The 17597-nt window shown below is 48.2% G+C and overlaps 3 non-coding genes across 3 annotated transcripts; all 3 read right to left on the reverse strand.

The window, feature by feature from the left end:
* Positions 1 to 236: 236 nt before the first annotated feature.
* LOC131119383 (5S ribosomal RNA) lies at positions 237 to 355 on the reverse strand. Its single transcript, XR_009126334.1, has one exon. It is a non-coding gene; the product is annotated as a 5S ribosomal RNA (ribosomal RNA).
* A 6697-nt stretch (positions 356 to 7052) lies between these two features.
* On the reverse strand, positions 7053 to 7124 carry trnap-agg (transfer RNA proline (anticodon AGG)). The gene has a single exon. It is a non-coding gene; the product is annotated as a tRNA-Pro (tRNA).
* A 1053-nt stretch (positions 7125 to 8177) lies between these two features.
* trnai-aau (transfer RNA isoleucine (anticodon AAU)) lies at positions 8178 to 8251 on the reverse strand. Its single transcript has one exon. It is a non-coding gene; the product is annotated as a tRNA-Ile (tRNA).
* Positions 8252 to 17597: the final 9346 nt, after the last annotated feature.

The following is a 17597-nucleotide window of genomic DNA, read 5'->3' on the forward strand; positions in this document are numbered from 1 at the left end:
CTCACCGTTTTTTTCAGGGTAGTATGGCCGTAAGGTGCCAGGTCAACTGAAAAGATTCTATTTGAAGGCGATGCAGGCTAGACTCCAGAAAAAAGTGTCAAAGAGCGCCCTCTGCTGTCAGGCAAGAGCAGAAACCATAAAAAGCTTAAAGCACCTGGTATTCCCAGGCGGTCTCCCATCCAAGTACTAACCAGGCCCGCCCCTGTTTAATTTCCGAGATTGGGTTTTTTTTTTTAGGCTTACAGCACCTGGTATTCCCAGGCGGTCTCCCATCCAAGTAGTAACCAGGCCCGCCCCTGCTTAGCTTCCGAGATCGGACGAGATCGGGCGTTTTCAGGGTAGCATGGCCATAAGCTACCAGGTCAACTGAAAAGATCCTATTTGAAGGCGACGCAGGCCAAACTAGACTCCAGCAAAAAGTGTCAAACAGCGCCCTCTGCTGTCAGGCAAGAGCAGAAACCATAAAAAGCTTACAGCACCTGGTATTCCCAGGCGGTCTCCCATCCAAGTACTAACCAGGCCGGCCCCTGCTTAGCGTCTGAGATCGGACGTTTTTTTATTTTTTTATTATAGAACTTACAACAGTACATCACAGATCTGCGTTTTTTTTTAATTATTATTTTTTTAAAATCATATATATATATATATATATATATATATATATATATATATATATATATATATATATATATATATATATATATATATATATATATATATATATATATATATATATATATATATATATATATATATATATATATATATATATATATATATATATACATCCTGGCATAGCTGTGCTGTTGTTCCAGGTGGTTCAGCACCGCGTGCAGGGCTATGGCAATGGCGTCCTCTGTGGATCTGTTCGCCCGGTATGCAAACTGGTGGGGGTCAAGTGGGGGGGAGGAGACAGCCTTTTATGTGCTGGAGGACCAGTCTCTCAAAGCACTTCATGATTATGGATGTGAGGGCAACAGGGCGAAAGTCACGTCATGCTCTCCTACAGTTAATGGGGGGGGGGGGGGGTTGTGGGGCCGGGAGGGGCTGGGGGCAGGCCTGGAGAAGATGAGTGTGGCTGTGGTGTTTCAAAGCGGGCAAAGAAACTGTTGAGTTCCTCTGCCAGAGACACGCTCAGGTCTCCTGACATCACATCACGTCCTCTGAAGTTAGTGATGCTCTGCAGTCCCTGCCACACCTCTCGTGGTCTATTGCTGGAGAGGTGGGACTCTATCCTCCTGTTGTAGTCCGCTTTGGCTGTTTTTATTCCTCTTCTCAGGTCAGCTCGAGCCGTACTGTACAGAGCTCTGTCGCCTGACCTGAAGGCAGAGTCGCAGGCTTTGGGGAGGGAGCAGACCTGGCTGGTCATCCAGGGTTTCTGGTTTGGAAGAATCCGGATGACTTTGTCCACAGACACAGTTCCCATACAAAACTTGATATAGTCTAGTACTGTCACTGTGTATGTTTCCAGGTCCTGATGTTGAAATAGGTCCCAGTCTGTGTGTTGGAGGCAGTCCTGAAGTTCACTGAGTGCATTTTCTGGCAATGTGGTGATGATCTTTTTGGTGGGTCTGGATCTGCGTCTGAGGGGGGTGTATGCAGGAGTGAGCAGCAGGGAGAGATGGTCTGACTGTCCGAGGTGGGGGAGTGGTGTTGCTCTGTAGCCGTGCTTTATGTTTGAGCAAACATGATCAAGAGTGTTTGCTCCTCGCGTTGGACACTTGACATGCTGATGAAACTTCGGGAGTACAGTCTTTAAATTGGCCTTATTAAAGTCCCCGGCTATAATATGAACGCCATCAGGGTGGGCCCGCTGATGTTCATTGATGACGTTCAACAGGAGAGAGAGTGCCGTGCTAGCGATAGCATCCGGTGGGATGTAAACAGCGGTGACGATCACAACAGTTAGCTCCCTCGGGAGAAAATACGGCCGGCATCTTACGGACATGTACTCAATGTCAGGGGAGCAGTGAGTCTCTATGATCTTGCTGTTGTTGCACCAATCCTCATGCACGTAAATACAGACCTCCCCACCTCTGCTCTTACCGGAGTTCTCTGTTCGATCCCAGCGGTGTAGAGAGCGGCCGGCTAGCTGCACGCTAGCATCGGGGATCGTCGGTTTGAGCCAGGTCTCCGTGATGATTAGAACACAACAGTCACGAATGTAGCGGTTTCCCTCGAGCTGTAACTCCAGGTCGTCCTTTTTGTGGGTAATGGCTCTGGCGTTGGTGAGGTACAGGCTGGGCAGGGGTGGCTTATGTGGGTTGTTTCGTAGCCGTAGCAGTAGGCCGGACCTGCGACCCCGCTTCTGCTTGCGCTCCCGACGCCGCCTGCGCCTCTTTCCAGACCCGACAACAATCCACGGAGCGCCCGGTGGTCTCGCTAGTTCGTCTGGGATGTTGTGTCGACGATGAAAGTCTCTGCAAACTGCCAGTTTGTGTTGGTCGGTCAAGGTCCTGTCGGGTGTAGTGGTGTAATTGTTAGGGTTAAACCCAGAACATTATCACCAACTGTGAAAGAAGACACAAAGACGTGAGATATAGGCTTGCAAGGAGAGTGATCAGAGACTGTTCAGTAACATTCATCCAACCTACTCTGAAAACAGTCTCTGCTCTCCTTCTTTTTATTAATTAGAGTTTAGGTGTGCCCTATTACATAGGTCTCAATCGTCTAAGGGAGGGGGAACAGTTCACACGGTTGAGACTGGTTTCAACATCAAGCATATTTTGAGAAAGCAAAGACAGATAGGAGACATCAAGCTTATTTTGAGAAAGCAGAATGTCTCAAGGAGACATCCTGTTATTGAGTGTCTAAAGGAATGTGATGAGTTATGCAAACGTGTGATCTATGTGCATGTAATAGTAACTTGGATAATATGAAGCAAGCTTATTGAATGTGATTACATGATATATACAGCTTTATTCCAACAGTAATGCCGATGTATACGTGGATAGAGTCCATAGACAAACACACATAAAATAAGCAAAAAAGCACTGAAAGGGAGAGCCGTGAGCCGCTGCGTCTGTGCGCGCCACCATCTTTGATGTGGTGTCAATTGGCCAAAGGGGAATTCAAAACAGAGGCTTGTGGACCATGAACAATTTTATGGTAGCTGGAGACTTCAACCAATGAAATCCATCCATTTTCTGCACCACTTATTCTCATCAACGGACTGTATTCCCCACCCGTTACCAGCATGGGGACATTCCAACCCAAGATGACAACATACTGGACCAGGTACACAGCAACTTATGTGGCACAGACCCAGTGTCACACTGCCCTACTTTTAGCCCAGACTGAGAGCCACTTTAGCAGCTGAAATATCTCAGGTGGGAGGGCGTTATACTGAAGATCTAAAGGTCCCTGGTTCAAGCACGGTTTTCAGCATAATCCTGATTTGCATTGTGACTTGGCAAATAGTTTGGAAAAAGGACCTTAACTTCAAAATCCCGCCCATCCAGCCAACCTTGAGTTCACTAAGACATTAAGGTGAGCCTGAGGTTGGCTCAGGTGCTTTCTTCACAGCTGGCTTTTAAACCTTTCAAGCCTCATTTCCAATTGTGATTTCTTGTTTTGTTGAAAAAAAGCCCATTATTTCTGGAACATGTTATATGAACTACAATTTTCCCTCCAAAGGAGAAGTCCATTTGGACAATTGTCATTCTGCCCCCACTTTGGACACATCGTCGTGATTCATTGTTTGGCAACTGCTTTGTGACCTCGCCAGTCCTCTTCACAGCCCATTCCCCATTGATCCCCATTCACATGTAAAAGATCCCCGGTTCGAAACTGGGTGAAACATGGCCGTTCAATTCCTACTTTTACAAAAACATGGGAACAAGGACATGTGCTTGATCTCTGAAGGTGTATACACAAGCATCTGTCCCCAGTTTGGACACACAATCCATATTTCCCAGATGACTGATTGGGTGCATCACTTGCCTGCATGGAGGGGCTGTGGTGTCATTGCGTGTGTGGCAAAGCGAGCGGGGTAGGTAGTTTGCTGACAACGCCACATGGGGACTTTCACCCCAGGATGTAACAGGTTTGATCAATCACAAACTCTACATTAATCCCCAAAATCCCACAGAACAAGATCGTGATTTACAATGATAAAAGTAGTTATTTTATTAAACGATTATCTTAAAATGAGTGACAAACCATGAATAATACAAAGAAAGTGGTGATGGGAGGAGTCAAAAAGAAAAGAGGCCTGGGCTGGGGCTTACCACGACAGCGGTAACATAATGGGAGGGATCCAAACCACACTGCACCCGTGACTCAGTAAACCAAAAATGGGAAAAAAGGGGACCAACAGGGAAACCGCTGCCGCTCTGGGCCCTCAGCACCTGCCAACGAAAAAGAACATCCTTAAAAGCATAAAAGCAAGGCAACCCTCACACACACTTCAGTAATTAAAAGTCAATTTCAAACCAGCTGATGCCGGGGCTTGCCCTAGGGTCATGGTTGGCGCTACCTCCCTGGGTCTGTCCTGGGTCGCGGGCACCAACGTGCCCTTGGGGGGGCGTTCACCGGCCTCCAGGCAGTGGGGTCCGCGCTGCTGGTGGCCTGAAGTCTACGGTGGTGGCTTGGCATTGCTGTGCTGTGGTGGCTGCTGCGGGGACCGGGCTGTGTGTTGGGAGGGGGCCTGATCCTGCTCATGGGGACAGGGGCCTGGGTGGCGTGTGGGGATGGGGGACATGCTCCTTGGAGTGGGGCCTGCTGGGGGGAAGGTGCTCTTCTGGGCGTTTGGGTGTCTGCTGCCACTGGTCCTATGCTCTGCTGCATCGCTGTCCCTGTCTTTGCCCATCCCCAGTCTTGCCTTAGGGCTCGTCAGGGATGGTTCTCCGGTACGTGGGTGGAGCGCTGCTGGTTCTGGGGGCGGGGGGGGAGGTCGGCCCTCCCGGTGGATGGTGGGGTCCGTCGGTGGCCTTGCCCTGGTCTTAACTCCTCGGCTCTGGTGCTTGGCCTCCCCATGACTTGGAGCTATGGCTCTCCCTCACGGGGGTGAGCTGCCCGGCGGGTGTCGGCCGGCACGGTGGAGCGCCTTACCACTCGCCTGCACGCCCCCTCTGCTTGCTCATGTGCGGGCCCCCTCCCCTCGCCCGCTCCTTTGTTTGCCACACTGCCGTAGCCCCGATGCCGTGGTCGAGGGAGTCTGGGGGTGCTATCCCTTGGCAGTCCGTACCTCCCTGGGCTCGGGGCCTGGTTTTGGGTCTGGGACCCCTGGGTCCCCCGCCCTGTGATGCCCCGGACGCCCAACCCGGGGACGTCCACAGTGTGTGCTTGCGAGTGTCTGAGATTATTTTATGTATTTATTGTTTTAAATACTTAGATAAATAATGATTAGTTTTATTATAATTATATATATATGTGTGGGTGTGCGTGTGTGTATATGGCTATATAGATATACGGGGGGGGCTCTGCGGGGGTCTGGCGCAGGGCGTTCCATCTCTACCGCCCGGTCCTCCATGGGGCAGTGTGCCCGGGCCTCTTCTGTCCTGGCCGGGGCGGTCCTGTTTCGGTAGTCAGGCCTGGGGTTACCTGGGGCGGGCCGGGTTCTGCTTCCTGGGGGTGTGTGGGGGGCGGCGCCTCCGGCCGTGGATGGGCTCCCTCCCGGTTGGCGAGGGTGCCCCTGTGCCCACCGGTGTGTGGCCCTCGATGCCCTTCTGCCCTAGTGGGGTATGGTCTCCCGCTGGTCTCGGGGATGCAGCTCTCCTCCGGCCTGCTGGCACCCTGTTGCCGGTTGGGATTGCTCCTCCATGGCCTCTTGCTGGTCTCTTCAGGGAGATGCTTCGGGGGCGGGTCTTGGGGAGTCGGCCCTGGCTTTGCCCACACCCACGGGGCCGGAGGATCTCTGGTGGTGGGGGCTTGACCTGGCTGCGCGGGGCGGGGTTTGCTGGGTGGTAGAAGGCAGTCTCTCTCCTTTTGTCATTCTCAGTGACAATTACACATTCACACACTCGCATTCACATACACAAGCACGCTTACGCACACATATATGAATATATACACAGAAGTACACACCTCCATATGGACACTCACAGCACATGGGTGCTTCTCTACACAATCTACCATCTTATCCCTGATGTCTATATGCTATTGGTATGCTATTATTACAGTAAAAATGATGTCAAGCAGTGAGATTTTAATTACTGTAACTGTATGGCTGTAATTGTGTTCACTATCATGGTTCATGTCTTCATTGTTACTATTGCTGCTGGTAAGTTGGACTGTTTCACTTCACTGATATCATCTCTATTGTGACCCTTAGCCATCATTGACATTTAACTGTTCTGTTTGTCACTGTTGTTGTTATGGGAATTCTTGTTGCTGCTGTTTTTGTCTCTCTCTCTACTGCCCCCCCCCCCCCCACCCACCCCCCACCCCACCTTCTCTTCTTCTTTTCTGTGTTTCTTCTTGCTCCGGTCCGGTCGCTCCAAATGCGCATAACAAAAACATCAAATAACGGCAAATAAAATTTCATGGTGCTGGAAAGTTGTAGCCAACACCTTTCCTGACACAGAGCAAATCTGTTTAGCATGTAAGGGCATTTAGATCAACAATACTATCTGCCCCAATGGCTGGACGGACCAAAAAAAAAAAAATCAATTTCAAGAGGGGCTCTGTCAAAGAGGGATTCAGGTAACCCTCTATGGGCTCACACTGACACTGTTGTCCAGGCTGTATTGCCACTGCTTCAGCCGCGGTGGGTGGGGATGACTGGAGGAGGAAGAAGAAGTGGAATGAAAGAGGTAGGTCCCGAAATTGACACCTCCAAGGTCGAATGAGGTCTTAAACTGCCCACATGGACAAGCCAAATATCAGCAAAGGTTGAGCCAGTCACCTGAAGGTTAGATTTTTGATCTGAGTGTCCCGGATTCAAGTCCCTGTTCAAGTGACCAGTGACAGGGTCTCAGGTCCACTTGCAAACGCCTCCTTTTTGCCCTCAAAATACAAGGGCAACAGGACAATCCCTTGGTTCCACCAAGACTTGAACTTAGACCACTGGATTCAAAGTCTGGGGTGCTAAACATTACACCACGGAGGGAGGGCTTGTCCGAGAATTGAACTCGGGACCTCTTGCACCCTAAGCAAGAATCATACCACTAGACCAACAAGCCCCTGCTTGGGCAAATACTTACCTTTCCCCGGTCAGTTGGCGGCCATGATGCGGGTGTTTTCGCAGTTGACTGGGTTGTGCGCTGTTGGTTATGGGGACCGGGGGGGTTATGAGGGGCCGGGTGTTGTGGACGAGGGCTTTTTTGTTCCTTCACGGTCCACATTCTCCGCACTCGTGATGTAAAATTTTGGGTAGAGGATAATAGGGTCCACTGCCACCTTTGATCTGCTCCTTCCAGTCTTGGTGACCATGAGGTTTGTTGCCGCTCTGCTTTGACGTGCTGTTTTCTTTACCTTTCCCCGGTCTTTCGGCAGTCTTGTCGAGGGTGTTTCACAGGTGGGTGGGGTGATGTTGGTTATGGAGACCAGTGGGTTGTCGCCGTGGGCTTTTGTTGTTCCTGGAGCACATAAAGATGGATGGTCAGTACAGGGGTTGAACCCGTGACCTTGGCGTTATTAGCACCACGCTCTGACCAACTGAACTAACCAACCACAGGACACCATTGCATCAAATGTTTCCAGCTCAAATCAACTAACTCATCCTTAACAGACCGCATTCTCTGTGCTTGTGGTCGAAATTTTGGTTCTCGGACAACGGGGTCATCTGCCCTCATGCAGTCACGGTGGGCGAGAGGTTTGCCGCTGCTCTGCTTTGCCATGCTGTTTTCTTTACCTTTCCCCGGTAGGTTGGCAGCCTTGATGGGGGTGTTTCGCAGTTGACTGGGTTGTGCGCTGTTGGTTATGGGAACTGGGGGGTTTTGGGCTTTTGTCGCCGCCATGCTGTTTTCCTTGTGGTGGTGTACTGTTAATTGTTGTCAACGGGGGCTTTTGTTGTTTCTTCACGGTCCACATTCTCTGCACTCGTGGTCTGAAGAGGATAATGGGGTCCACTGCCCCCATTGATCTGCTCCTTGAGTCTTGGTGACCAAGAGGTTTGTTGCCGCTCTGCTTTGACATGTTGTTTTCTTTACCTTTCCCCGGCCTTGTCGAGGGTGGGTGGTGTGATGTCGGTTATGGGGGCCGGTAAGTTGTTGCTCCTGGAGCACATAAAGAAGTGGCTAGTACGGGGGTTGAACCCGTGACCTTGGCGTTATTAGCACCACGCTCTGACCAACTGAGCTAACCAGCCACTGGACACCATTGCAATATTTTATGTTTTTTTTTTTATTTTATGTAGCCCGAAGCAGACTCAATCGGTACACTGGGGTCTGAGGGCGATAAGTGGGTACCTGGTGGACACCTTGTTTGTGCTCTTGACAGGTATTTCGGGACAGTTTAACAATTGGCTTTTGATGGTGGAACAAGCTAAAACAAGGAAAACAGATTGTTTAGCGTGCCTGGGAGTGGGCCCCTTATTGCAAATAGTTCCCGCTGTGATTTCCGCCGAGTGTCCCTGATGAATACATCCACTGCTCCAGAAGCAGCCTTGGCTAATAGTCGACCATTCGCCATAGCGCACCCCGAGGTTACAGAGGTCAAAGGTAAGCCCATATTCAGCAGCACAGTGGCGAAAGGTAAATTTATGTGCATTACCGTTTCCACAGGTTCCCCATTGGTACAACCCGGCATTAATATCTCTTGGTGTAATTCTACCTTAGAGATGGATGCCTTCTTCCGGCCGATACTCAGGGCTGACCTCTGGTGGTGGTGCGGTGGACCCGGCGTGAGTGATAGGTTACTGACCGAGAACATGACTGGTGTTTGTGCCCCTATTTCTTTCCTTCTTCCAATGACAGTACTGTCAGTAGATGTGGAGCGCCTAGTGCATAGTGCTACTTCCGTAGGGTCTCACCTCGTGCCACCGGCCGCCCTGAGGACCAGGCGAGGTGTGTCAACCTCACCCTGGTTAGACACCCCCAACCCGACGTACATTGACGCCATAGGTATCCCTCGTGGCGTCCCAGAGGAGTATAAAATTATAGATCAGGTTATATCCAGTTTTGCTGTTCCAGTTCATCCCTTTGATTTCCATTAACCATAATACCGAAGTGATTCATTTTCTGCATTATAACTTTCAGCGTCTCTCTAATCAAACTGAAGAAGCGCTCTTTCAGTTGTGGCTTCATTCTGTCACGCAACACCGCCAAGCGTGACAACACCGTGTCACACCGTGACAGAATGAGGCCACAACTGAAAGCGCACGCACCTGAACTAAATAGGGATAATGAAATTAGAAGCAGGTGTGTGTAACGAGCAGGGGTAAGGAAAACGGAAGAGAACGACAAAGGAAGTGGATACCAAAATAAGGGCATGGAAACTGAAACAGAAGGAAAGAAGGAAACTAAGAGAGCTGTCACGAGGGGGTGACGCCCACATACAATAGACAATAGTCTTGAGTCTTTTGAAGCAGCATTCCCAGACGCTGACCAGCTACTCCCAACACCACTAATCTTGCGGGTGCCTGGGAATGCCAGCAGCAACCTTGAAGAAGTTTCATCATGCAAAATGGGCCAAGATAAGAACACATGCACAAAAAGTAATTATTATAACATACACACACACACACATAGACAACAAGTACAGCTTGTGCAACTGCTTGCTTCCCCCTCCCCTTAGAGTTGCACGACCATGTATTAGGGACCTCCTAAAGAAAATAAAAAGAGAGGAGCATGAATGGCATACTCACAGTGGAGCGGCATGTCACTGGGTAAACTTTGAATATTGTTGTCTGTCTCTTTTGTATTTAAGTGTTTTTACAAGTGTCACAGGACTTTGAACCTGACCTTTACTTGGTCCTTCGAGCTGGATCCCAAGACACCTGAGGAGTCCAGTTGTGGAGCGGACGAGACAGAAAGACCGTGGCCACGGCAGACAAAACCCTTTGATGGGCTGTCTTCTCAGCTCAACAACTGGAAGCTGAAGGTTGACGGGATACCGACGGAAGAGAAGACAACAAGCAGTAAGACAATTTTGATCAGAGTGTGAGTGAAAGGGCGTTGTCCCTTTGTGTTAAAGCAGGGGTGGGCAAACTGAGACCTGGCGGCCACATGCAGCCCATTAATCCAATCCACTTTATTGATATAGCACATTTTATAAACAGAGTTTCTAAAGTGCTGGACAGGCTAGTAAAATAAAAGGTAAAAATAAAATACAATAAATGAAGGTACAAATTGAATTTAATCCAAAACTAAAAGGTCAAATAGGAAACAACAAAATCTCAGATTGAATCCTAAAGCGAACAGGCAACCAATGCAGGGAGGCCAGAAGGGTTCTTGACCTCTAGAACTGAGTGCGTCCCTCGGGTCAATAAGGTTTGTCACCCGGTGCTAAAGCCTTGTGTATACTATTCGCTGGCAAGCAAAGAGACGGACTCGGCAGTCTTCTGTAGGAAGACGAGCTGGCGGTCTTTTGTGATAAGGCGGACTTGGCAGTCTTTTGCAATAGGGCGGACTTGGCAGTCTTGTGCAAGAGGAAGGAGCCCTTTTGACGGGCTTTCCTTTGTAAAAGACGGAGTTGGCGGTCCTTTGTAATGAGGCGGAGTTGGCGGTCTCTCGCAGTAAGACCGAGTTAGCAGTTCTTTGTGCAAAGACGGAGTTGACGGTCATGCTAGGCTAGGAAAGGAGAGCCTCCGCGGTTAAAGACCTTTTCGGGGTTTGAACGCGAAAACGTTTTCAAAGTACGGATGAGTGTGTGAATGGGAGATTTTGTCACTAGACAGGTCTTCATATTAAAGGGTGAGAAAAAGAGTAAGTCTTTGAGGAAGCAGAGGCAAGAATTCTCCGCCCTCACCGGGGTAGAAGCTTGAGAATTACGTCAAAGAAAAGTTCATTACTCTCTCACTGACAAACAACCCTGTTGTTAGTTTTCCCTAGGAAGCTCATCACAACAGGGACTAAATTATTCCCAAGATGGGAAATAAAAGTGGAAAACCGCAAGTCAAAAAGGAACCAAAAGCTATATTCAGCATGACTAGGCTTGTCTTAACAAATACAACCAGAACCAAATGATGAACCAGTAGTATAATTACAAGTACACCTAATAAAACTAAAGGCATATGAAGGAATAAAACCAGCAATAGAAGATTTGTTAAAAGCTAAAGTCTTAGTAGAATGCGATAACCCACCATGTAACATCCCTATTTTCCCAGTGAGAAAAAGTGCCACTCTCTGTGGGATGGAGAATGATACAGGACAAGTTGTAAATCAAGCTGTGGTGGCAAGAGCACCTTGTGTGCCTGACCCACACACATTGTTAAATTCTTTACCAACAGATGTCACATGGTTCACCATAGTAGACATCAGTAATGCATTCTTCTCCATTCAAATAGAGAAAGAAAGTTCAGGTTCGCATTTACGTTTGCAAAAAAAAAAAAAAAAAAAAAAAATATATATATATATATATATATATATATATATATATATATATATATATATATATATATATATATATATATATATATATATATATATATATATATATATATATATATATTACATTACGTACACACGCTTACCACAAGGATATTGTGAAAGCCCGACAATTTATTCACAAGCAATGATGGCCAGTATGTCCACGTTTGAACCCCCAAATGAAAGCCAGATATTATTATATGTAGATGACATCCTACTAGCGTCACCAGATAGGAAGTCATGTGAAGAAGACACAATAGCCTTATTACACCATTTAGCAAAAGAAGGCCATAAAGTGAGTAAAGACAATTTTGTAAGCAATCAATGAAGTATTTAGGGCATCAGTTGACTGGACAAGGGCGAACCATTCTAACAGACAGAAAACAAGCAATCTTAAATGCAGCTAAACTACAAACGAAAAAACAAATGATGTCCTTTTTAGGACTCACTAATTATTGTAGATGTTGGATTCCAAACTATGCACAAATAGTGTCACCATTAACAAACATAACATATAAAACAGACTTAAAAATGACAGCACCCTTATAGTGGAATGAGGCAGAAAAAGCATTCTGTGTTAAAAAAAAAAAAAAAAAAATATATATATATATATATATATATATATATATATATATATATATATATATATATATACTGGTAGGAAGTATGATTCTAGCACTACCTGATTACAGCAAAACATTTATACAAACAGTAGATTGTAAAGGTCTTTACATAACCTTGTGTGCGGGCTGTAATAGCAGCATCTATAGCCGTGGAAACAAGTGCAACCATTGTATTATTCCATCCACTCGTACTGAAAGTACCTCATGCGGTTTCCACCCTGCTATTACAGACTAACGTGACATTTTTGTCTCCTGCTGGACATCTGTCTTGTATGGCAACACTTTTGTCCCAACCACATTTAACACTTGAGCGATGCACCACGCTCAACCCAGCTACCCTTCTACCACTCCCTGAGGAAGGCCAACCACATGATTGTTATGAACTAACAACACAAACTACAAAGTGTAGACCAGACATATTAGATCAGGCACTAACAAAAAGAGGAGATTTTGAAGATGGTTCCTTGAAGAAAAATAATTTTGGACAAACAATAACAGTCTATGCAGTTGTTACACAAGATATGGTGTTGGAAGCAGAACATTTACCATCCTCTTATTCTGTGCAAGCAGCAGAATTAGTAGCGCTTACAGAAGCATGCAAATTAATGAAAGGTCAAAAGGTGACAATTTATACTGATAGCCAATATGTATATTGAACAGTACATACCTTTGCACAATATTGGCAAAACAGAGGTATGATAACATCAACGGGAAAACCAGTAACTCATGACGGATTACTAACAGCATTACTAGAAGCAGTGCAATTACCAAAACTAATTGCTGTATGTAATACTGATCCGATATCCTTAGGAAATGTGTTCGCTAATAAAATGATAAAACAAGCAGCACTAAAGGAACTGAACCATCTTAACACTAAAAAATTACAAGTAGACTTTGAGATTCTGGCAGACATGCAACAACAGAGTCCAAAGCAGTAAATTGACCACTGTCTTAGGAATAAAGCAACCCTGGACAAAAATGTTAATATGTTGACAGATAATAAAACAATCTTGCCAAAAAATTTGCATAAGTGGGACGCTATTTTGAGCCATGGTTTTACACATGTCTCAACAGGAGGGATGTGCCACACTATTAACACCCACTTTACTATGTATGAATTTAATTCTTATTCAAAAAAATTTGTAGAGCGTGTTTAACGTGTGCAAAACACAATGCCCAGGGCAGCTTCCGACCTCGGTGTGGCCAATTTCAAAAACCACAATATTTATTTCAAGTAATACACATGGACTTTATTGTTTTATAAGTGTAAAAAGAAAACACTGACACTCTTCCAAGTGGGAAGGACCTTATCAAGTATTGTTAACGACATTGACGACATTGAAATTGCAAAAAGAGGTACATCAATCGCATTGTAAAGTAGTCATTGTTCGGGAGTCTGACAAGGAAGGTAAAGACCCGCCTGTGACACAGGGGACTTCAGAGACCTAGACTCTGGGGCATCGTGCTGAGCAGTGAAGATTATAGCACATACCCTTGGCCAGAAAACCCAACAATGCATCCTGGTTTTGAGGGCACTGTAGCAGAATGGCACAAAAATGAAACAGTAACCAAAATGTCCCCCGTCTCACCAATAACTATTGTAGTCGGGTTAAGCTATAAATAATATAATAATTACTAAATGTTTATGTCTATATGATTATTGTAATGAATCCAATAGTAAAAATGGAAGGCATCACCATCATGAAAACAGATGCATCAGTAGATTTTTAAATGTTAGTAGCTACAGGTTTTTCAGGAACTTTTAACAACTGGGTTTTAAACATTGAACAAGCAGCAAAAAGTGCAGCAAACTATGTTAAAAATATTAGTTGTGTTGCATGTATGACCATGACCCCACTTCTCCAGATTGTACCAGCACTGATCAATGCTACTTGAGTCCCTGAAGTAATGACAAAAATGTCCACACTGTCACCATCATGTTTGTCACGGTTCGTCATGCGGGTGTTGCGATGCGACCCCAGGTTGCGGAGATGAGGAGAATGGTGCAGGAAAAAGCTTAGCTTTATTTTTAAAGTTCGGCGAATGCAGCACTGGCATAAGACACGTAGTAAAACATGCAATGAACCAACAAAAACTAGACGCACCCGGCTGAACTAAATACAAGAATCAAATTGGCAACAGGTGCGCGTAGAACGGGAAAGTAAAAGTGACGAAACACAGGACAGACCAACACAGGAAGAACAACAAAATAAAAGCATGAAAGCAGGAACTAAGGCAAACAACGTGAAAACAAAAACTGTCACAGGAGACGATGCGGATTGTGACAGTACCCCCCCCTCAAGGACGGATCCCAGACGTCCTAAAGTGTCCGCAAACGAAAAGGGAAGGGAGGTGGGAGGACTGGAGGTGGGCTGCTGGCCGGACCTCTCCGGAGGTCGGCCAGGGCGGCAGGGCCACGCAGGAGGGCGGCCTGAAGGGTGAGCAGCCCGAAGGGGACCGGGCTCCTCTGGAGGACGCCCATGACGGCAGGCCCAGCGGAAGCCCTGGATGGACCCCTCTGGGGGGCGGCCAGGGTGGTGGGCCTGGCAGGGGAGGCCAGCCCGCCGTGAAAGAGGTTGCGCCGGAGGAGGCGGCGTGGCGTCCTGCCGTGGTCTCGGTGACGCCGGAAGAGGAGGAGGCGCGGCGTCCTGCCGTGGTCTCGGTGACGCCGGAAGAGGAGGAGGCGTGGCGTCCTGCCGTGGTCTCGGTGACGCCGGAAGAGGAGGAGGCGTGGCGTCCTGCCGTGGTCTCGGTGACGCCGGAAGAGAAGGAGGCGTGGCGTCCTGCCGTGGTATCGGTGGCGCCGGAAGAGGAGGAGGCGTGGCGTCCTGCCGTGGGATCGGTGACGCCGGAGGAGGAGGGGCAGTCCCGCTGTCTTGGCTGGACTGTGGAAAAGAGGAAGAGGAATGTGAGTCTTGGTCCGGAGGAAACGTACCGGGCAGCACATCCCGGTTAGCTGGAAGAACCGGTTGCGCTGGTGGTCCGGCGGGCTGTTCCTCCTTGGGCGACCAGCAGAGGGCATCATCCCCACACTCCACAGACGAGGTGTGACGTGCGTCCTCCAACGCACGGCTGGTCGTACTAGCCCCCCCTTCCGAAGGCGGATTCCAGACGCCGTATGCCGCTGGACGTGGAACCAGGGACGGGAGGAGGGGGAACTGGAGGAGGGTCTTGAGTTCCGCCTGCTCTGCTGCCCGGACCAGGTCTAAAAAAGACCGCAGGCGGGGTTTGGGCACTGGGGGGGTCTGGAGCATCAAGCCGCTGGACACGGGAGCCAGGGAATGCTGGGGCATGGGGCTGCACGGCTTGGGCACAGGGGGAATCCGGGGAGTCACAAAGCTTGACACGGGAGCCGGGCTTTGGGGAACCTTGAGGCTGCGCGGCTTTGGGACAGGAGGGATCTGGGCCGTCACGCAGCTTGGCACGGGAGCCGGGGTTTGGGAACCCTTGAGGCTGCGTGGCTTTGGGACAGGAGGAATCCGGGGAGTCACGCAGCTTGGCACGGGAGCCGGGTTTTGGGAAACCTTGAAGCTGCGTGGCTTGGGCACGGGGGGGGAAGTGTGCCGTACTCCTCTTCGTGTTGCACCGGAGGCAACGGGAATCCGGAAGAGGGCGGCGGGAGATTGACGTGCTTGCATGGAGTGGGAGCCTCTTTGCGCTTGGTCGCAGGCTGGCACTCCAAAGCACCGTGAGCGGGGGGGTGCGCCCCGGCTTGGCGCGGAGGTGAGGGAGGAAACGGCTTCGCCCGCTGAAGCCTTGCTGGAGCCGGCCGAGACGCGCGTTGGCGTCGTCGCCGGGCTGGTGTGTCAGCGCCGTGTCCGCGGTGCACCCACGCCATGGGTATCAGCGTGCCGTCCGGCCCCCACACCATGTCCTCCAGCTCCTCCGGAGTGAACTGTGCGCACTTCTCCTCCATTGCCTTGAAAACCTGCAAAGTCCAGAAGTCCATCTCCTCGAGGTCGTCGTTTGGTTGGTTCATTCTGTCATGGTTCGTCATGCGGGTGTTGCGATGCGACCCCAGGTTGCGGAGATGAGGAGAATGGTGCAGGAAAAAGCTTAGCTTTATTTTTAAAGTTCGGCGAATGCAGCACTGGCATAAGACACGTAGTAAAACATGCAATGAACCAACAAAAACTAGACGCACCCGGCTGAACTAAATACAAGAATCAAATTGGCAACAGGTGCGCGTAGAACGGGAAAGTAAAAGTGACGAAACGCAGGACAGACCAACACAGGAAGAACAACAAAATAAAAGCATGAAAGCAGGAACTAAGGCAAACAACGTGAAAACAAAAACTGTCACAGGAGACGATGCGGATTGTGACAATGTTCAGAATATTAGAATGTTTTTGTCGAGAATGTTTATATGATATAAACACTATATTCCCAGTAGTCAATGAGACAAAAAGGCCCCCACCATTCTCTACTAAAGTAGCCCGAGCAAATTTCACCTGTGTACAGCTAAAAGGAACCGCAAAAAAATGTAGGTCACGTTGAGTTCAAATATTGTAGACATGTAAAAAAAATTAAGATACCTACAACACAGAAGGAGGAAACACACCCCCATCAACTTAGTACTTTAGAGCAGACGTGTGGTAGTGGTGCGAGGACAAATACCTCTATGACATCGTTTATAACATGACCGGAACATGTGCAGTAGTGACATTACTGATTCCAGTATCTATTTACCCTATGAATGTTGACATGTTACTAAATGCTATCATTGAAGCAGATAAACATCACATCCCAAACTACTTCCAAAGGAAGAGAGAAGTTCCAGCCCCCGACTGGATGATGCAAGACAATCCCACCGACATCGATGCCATCAGCGTGCCACGAGGGGTACCAGACGAATACAAACTAGTAAATCAGATTGCATCAGGTTTGGAAAGTATTATCCCATGGATAACAGTTAACAAAAATGCGGATAGGATTAACTACATCCACTATAACATACAAAAGCTTGGGAACTACACCGAGGCCGGACTCACAGCAATTGGAGAACAACTCCATGCCACGTCACTCATGGCCTTCCAGAATCGCATCGCCTTGGATGGACTGCTGGCACATCAGCAAGGAGTGTGCGCCATGCTTGGCGACCAATGTGGCATGTCCATCCCCAACAATACAGATTCCACAGGAATGCTGTTGCGTGCGATTTCTGGTTTAAAGGTGCTAAACACCAAGATGAAGGAACACTGGTGTTGACACTGAGGTGTTTGGTGACTGGAGAAAACTTTGGGGACAATGGTCTCCTTATGTGATGTCCGTGCTTATTGCACTTGCTGTTGCCCTTCTTTTGTGTGCCTTATGTGGATGTTGTTGTATCCCTATCTTGAAGGTTAGAATCACATGGACTGTGAATTTAGCCATGGCACCAATGACAACAAGGTAAATGAAATGTACCCCCTACTGGTGGCAGGTGGCAGCGATGACAGTGACGACTCAGATAGCCATCATGGACATGCCCCTGACTTGTTTCCTGACCAAGACAAGTGCTTTG

This window comes from Doryrhamphus excisus, unplaced genomic scaffold (genome assembly GCF_030265055.1).
Source record: "Doryrhamphus excisus isolate RoL2022-K1 unplaced genomic scaffold, RoL_Dexc_1.0 HiC_scaffold_26, whole genome shotgun sequence".
NCBI classification, from domain to species: domain Eukaryota; kingdom Metazoa; phylum Chordata; class Actinopteri; order Syngnathiformes; family Syngnathidae; genus Doryrhamphus; species Doryrhamphus excisus.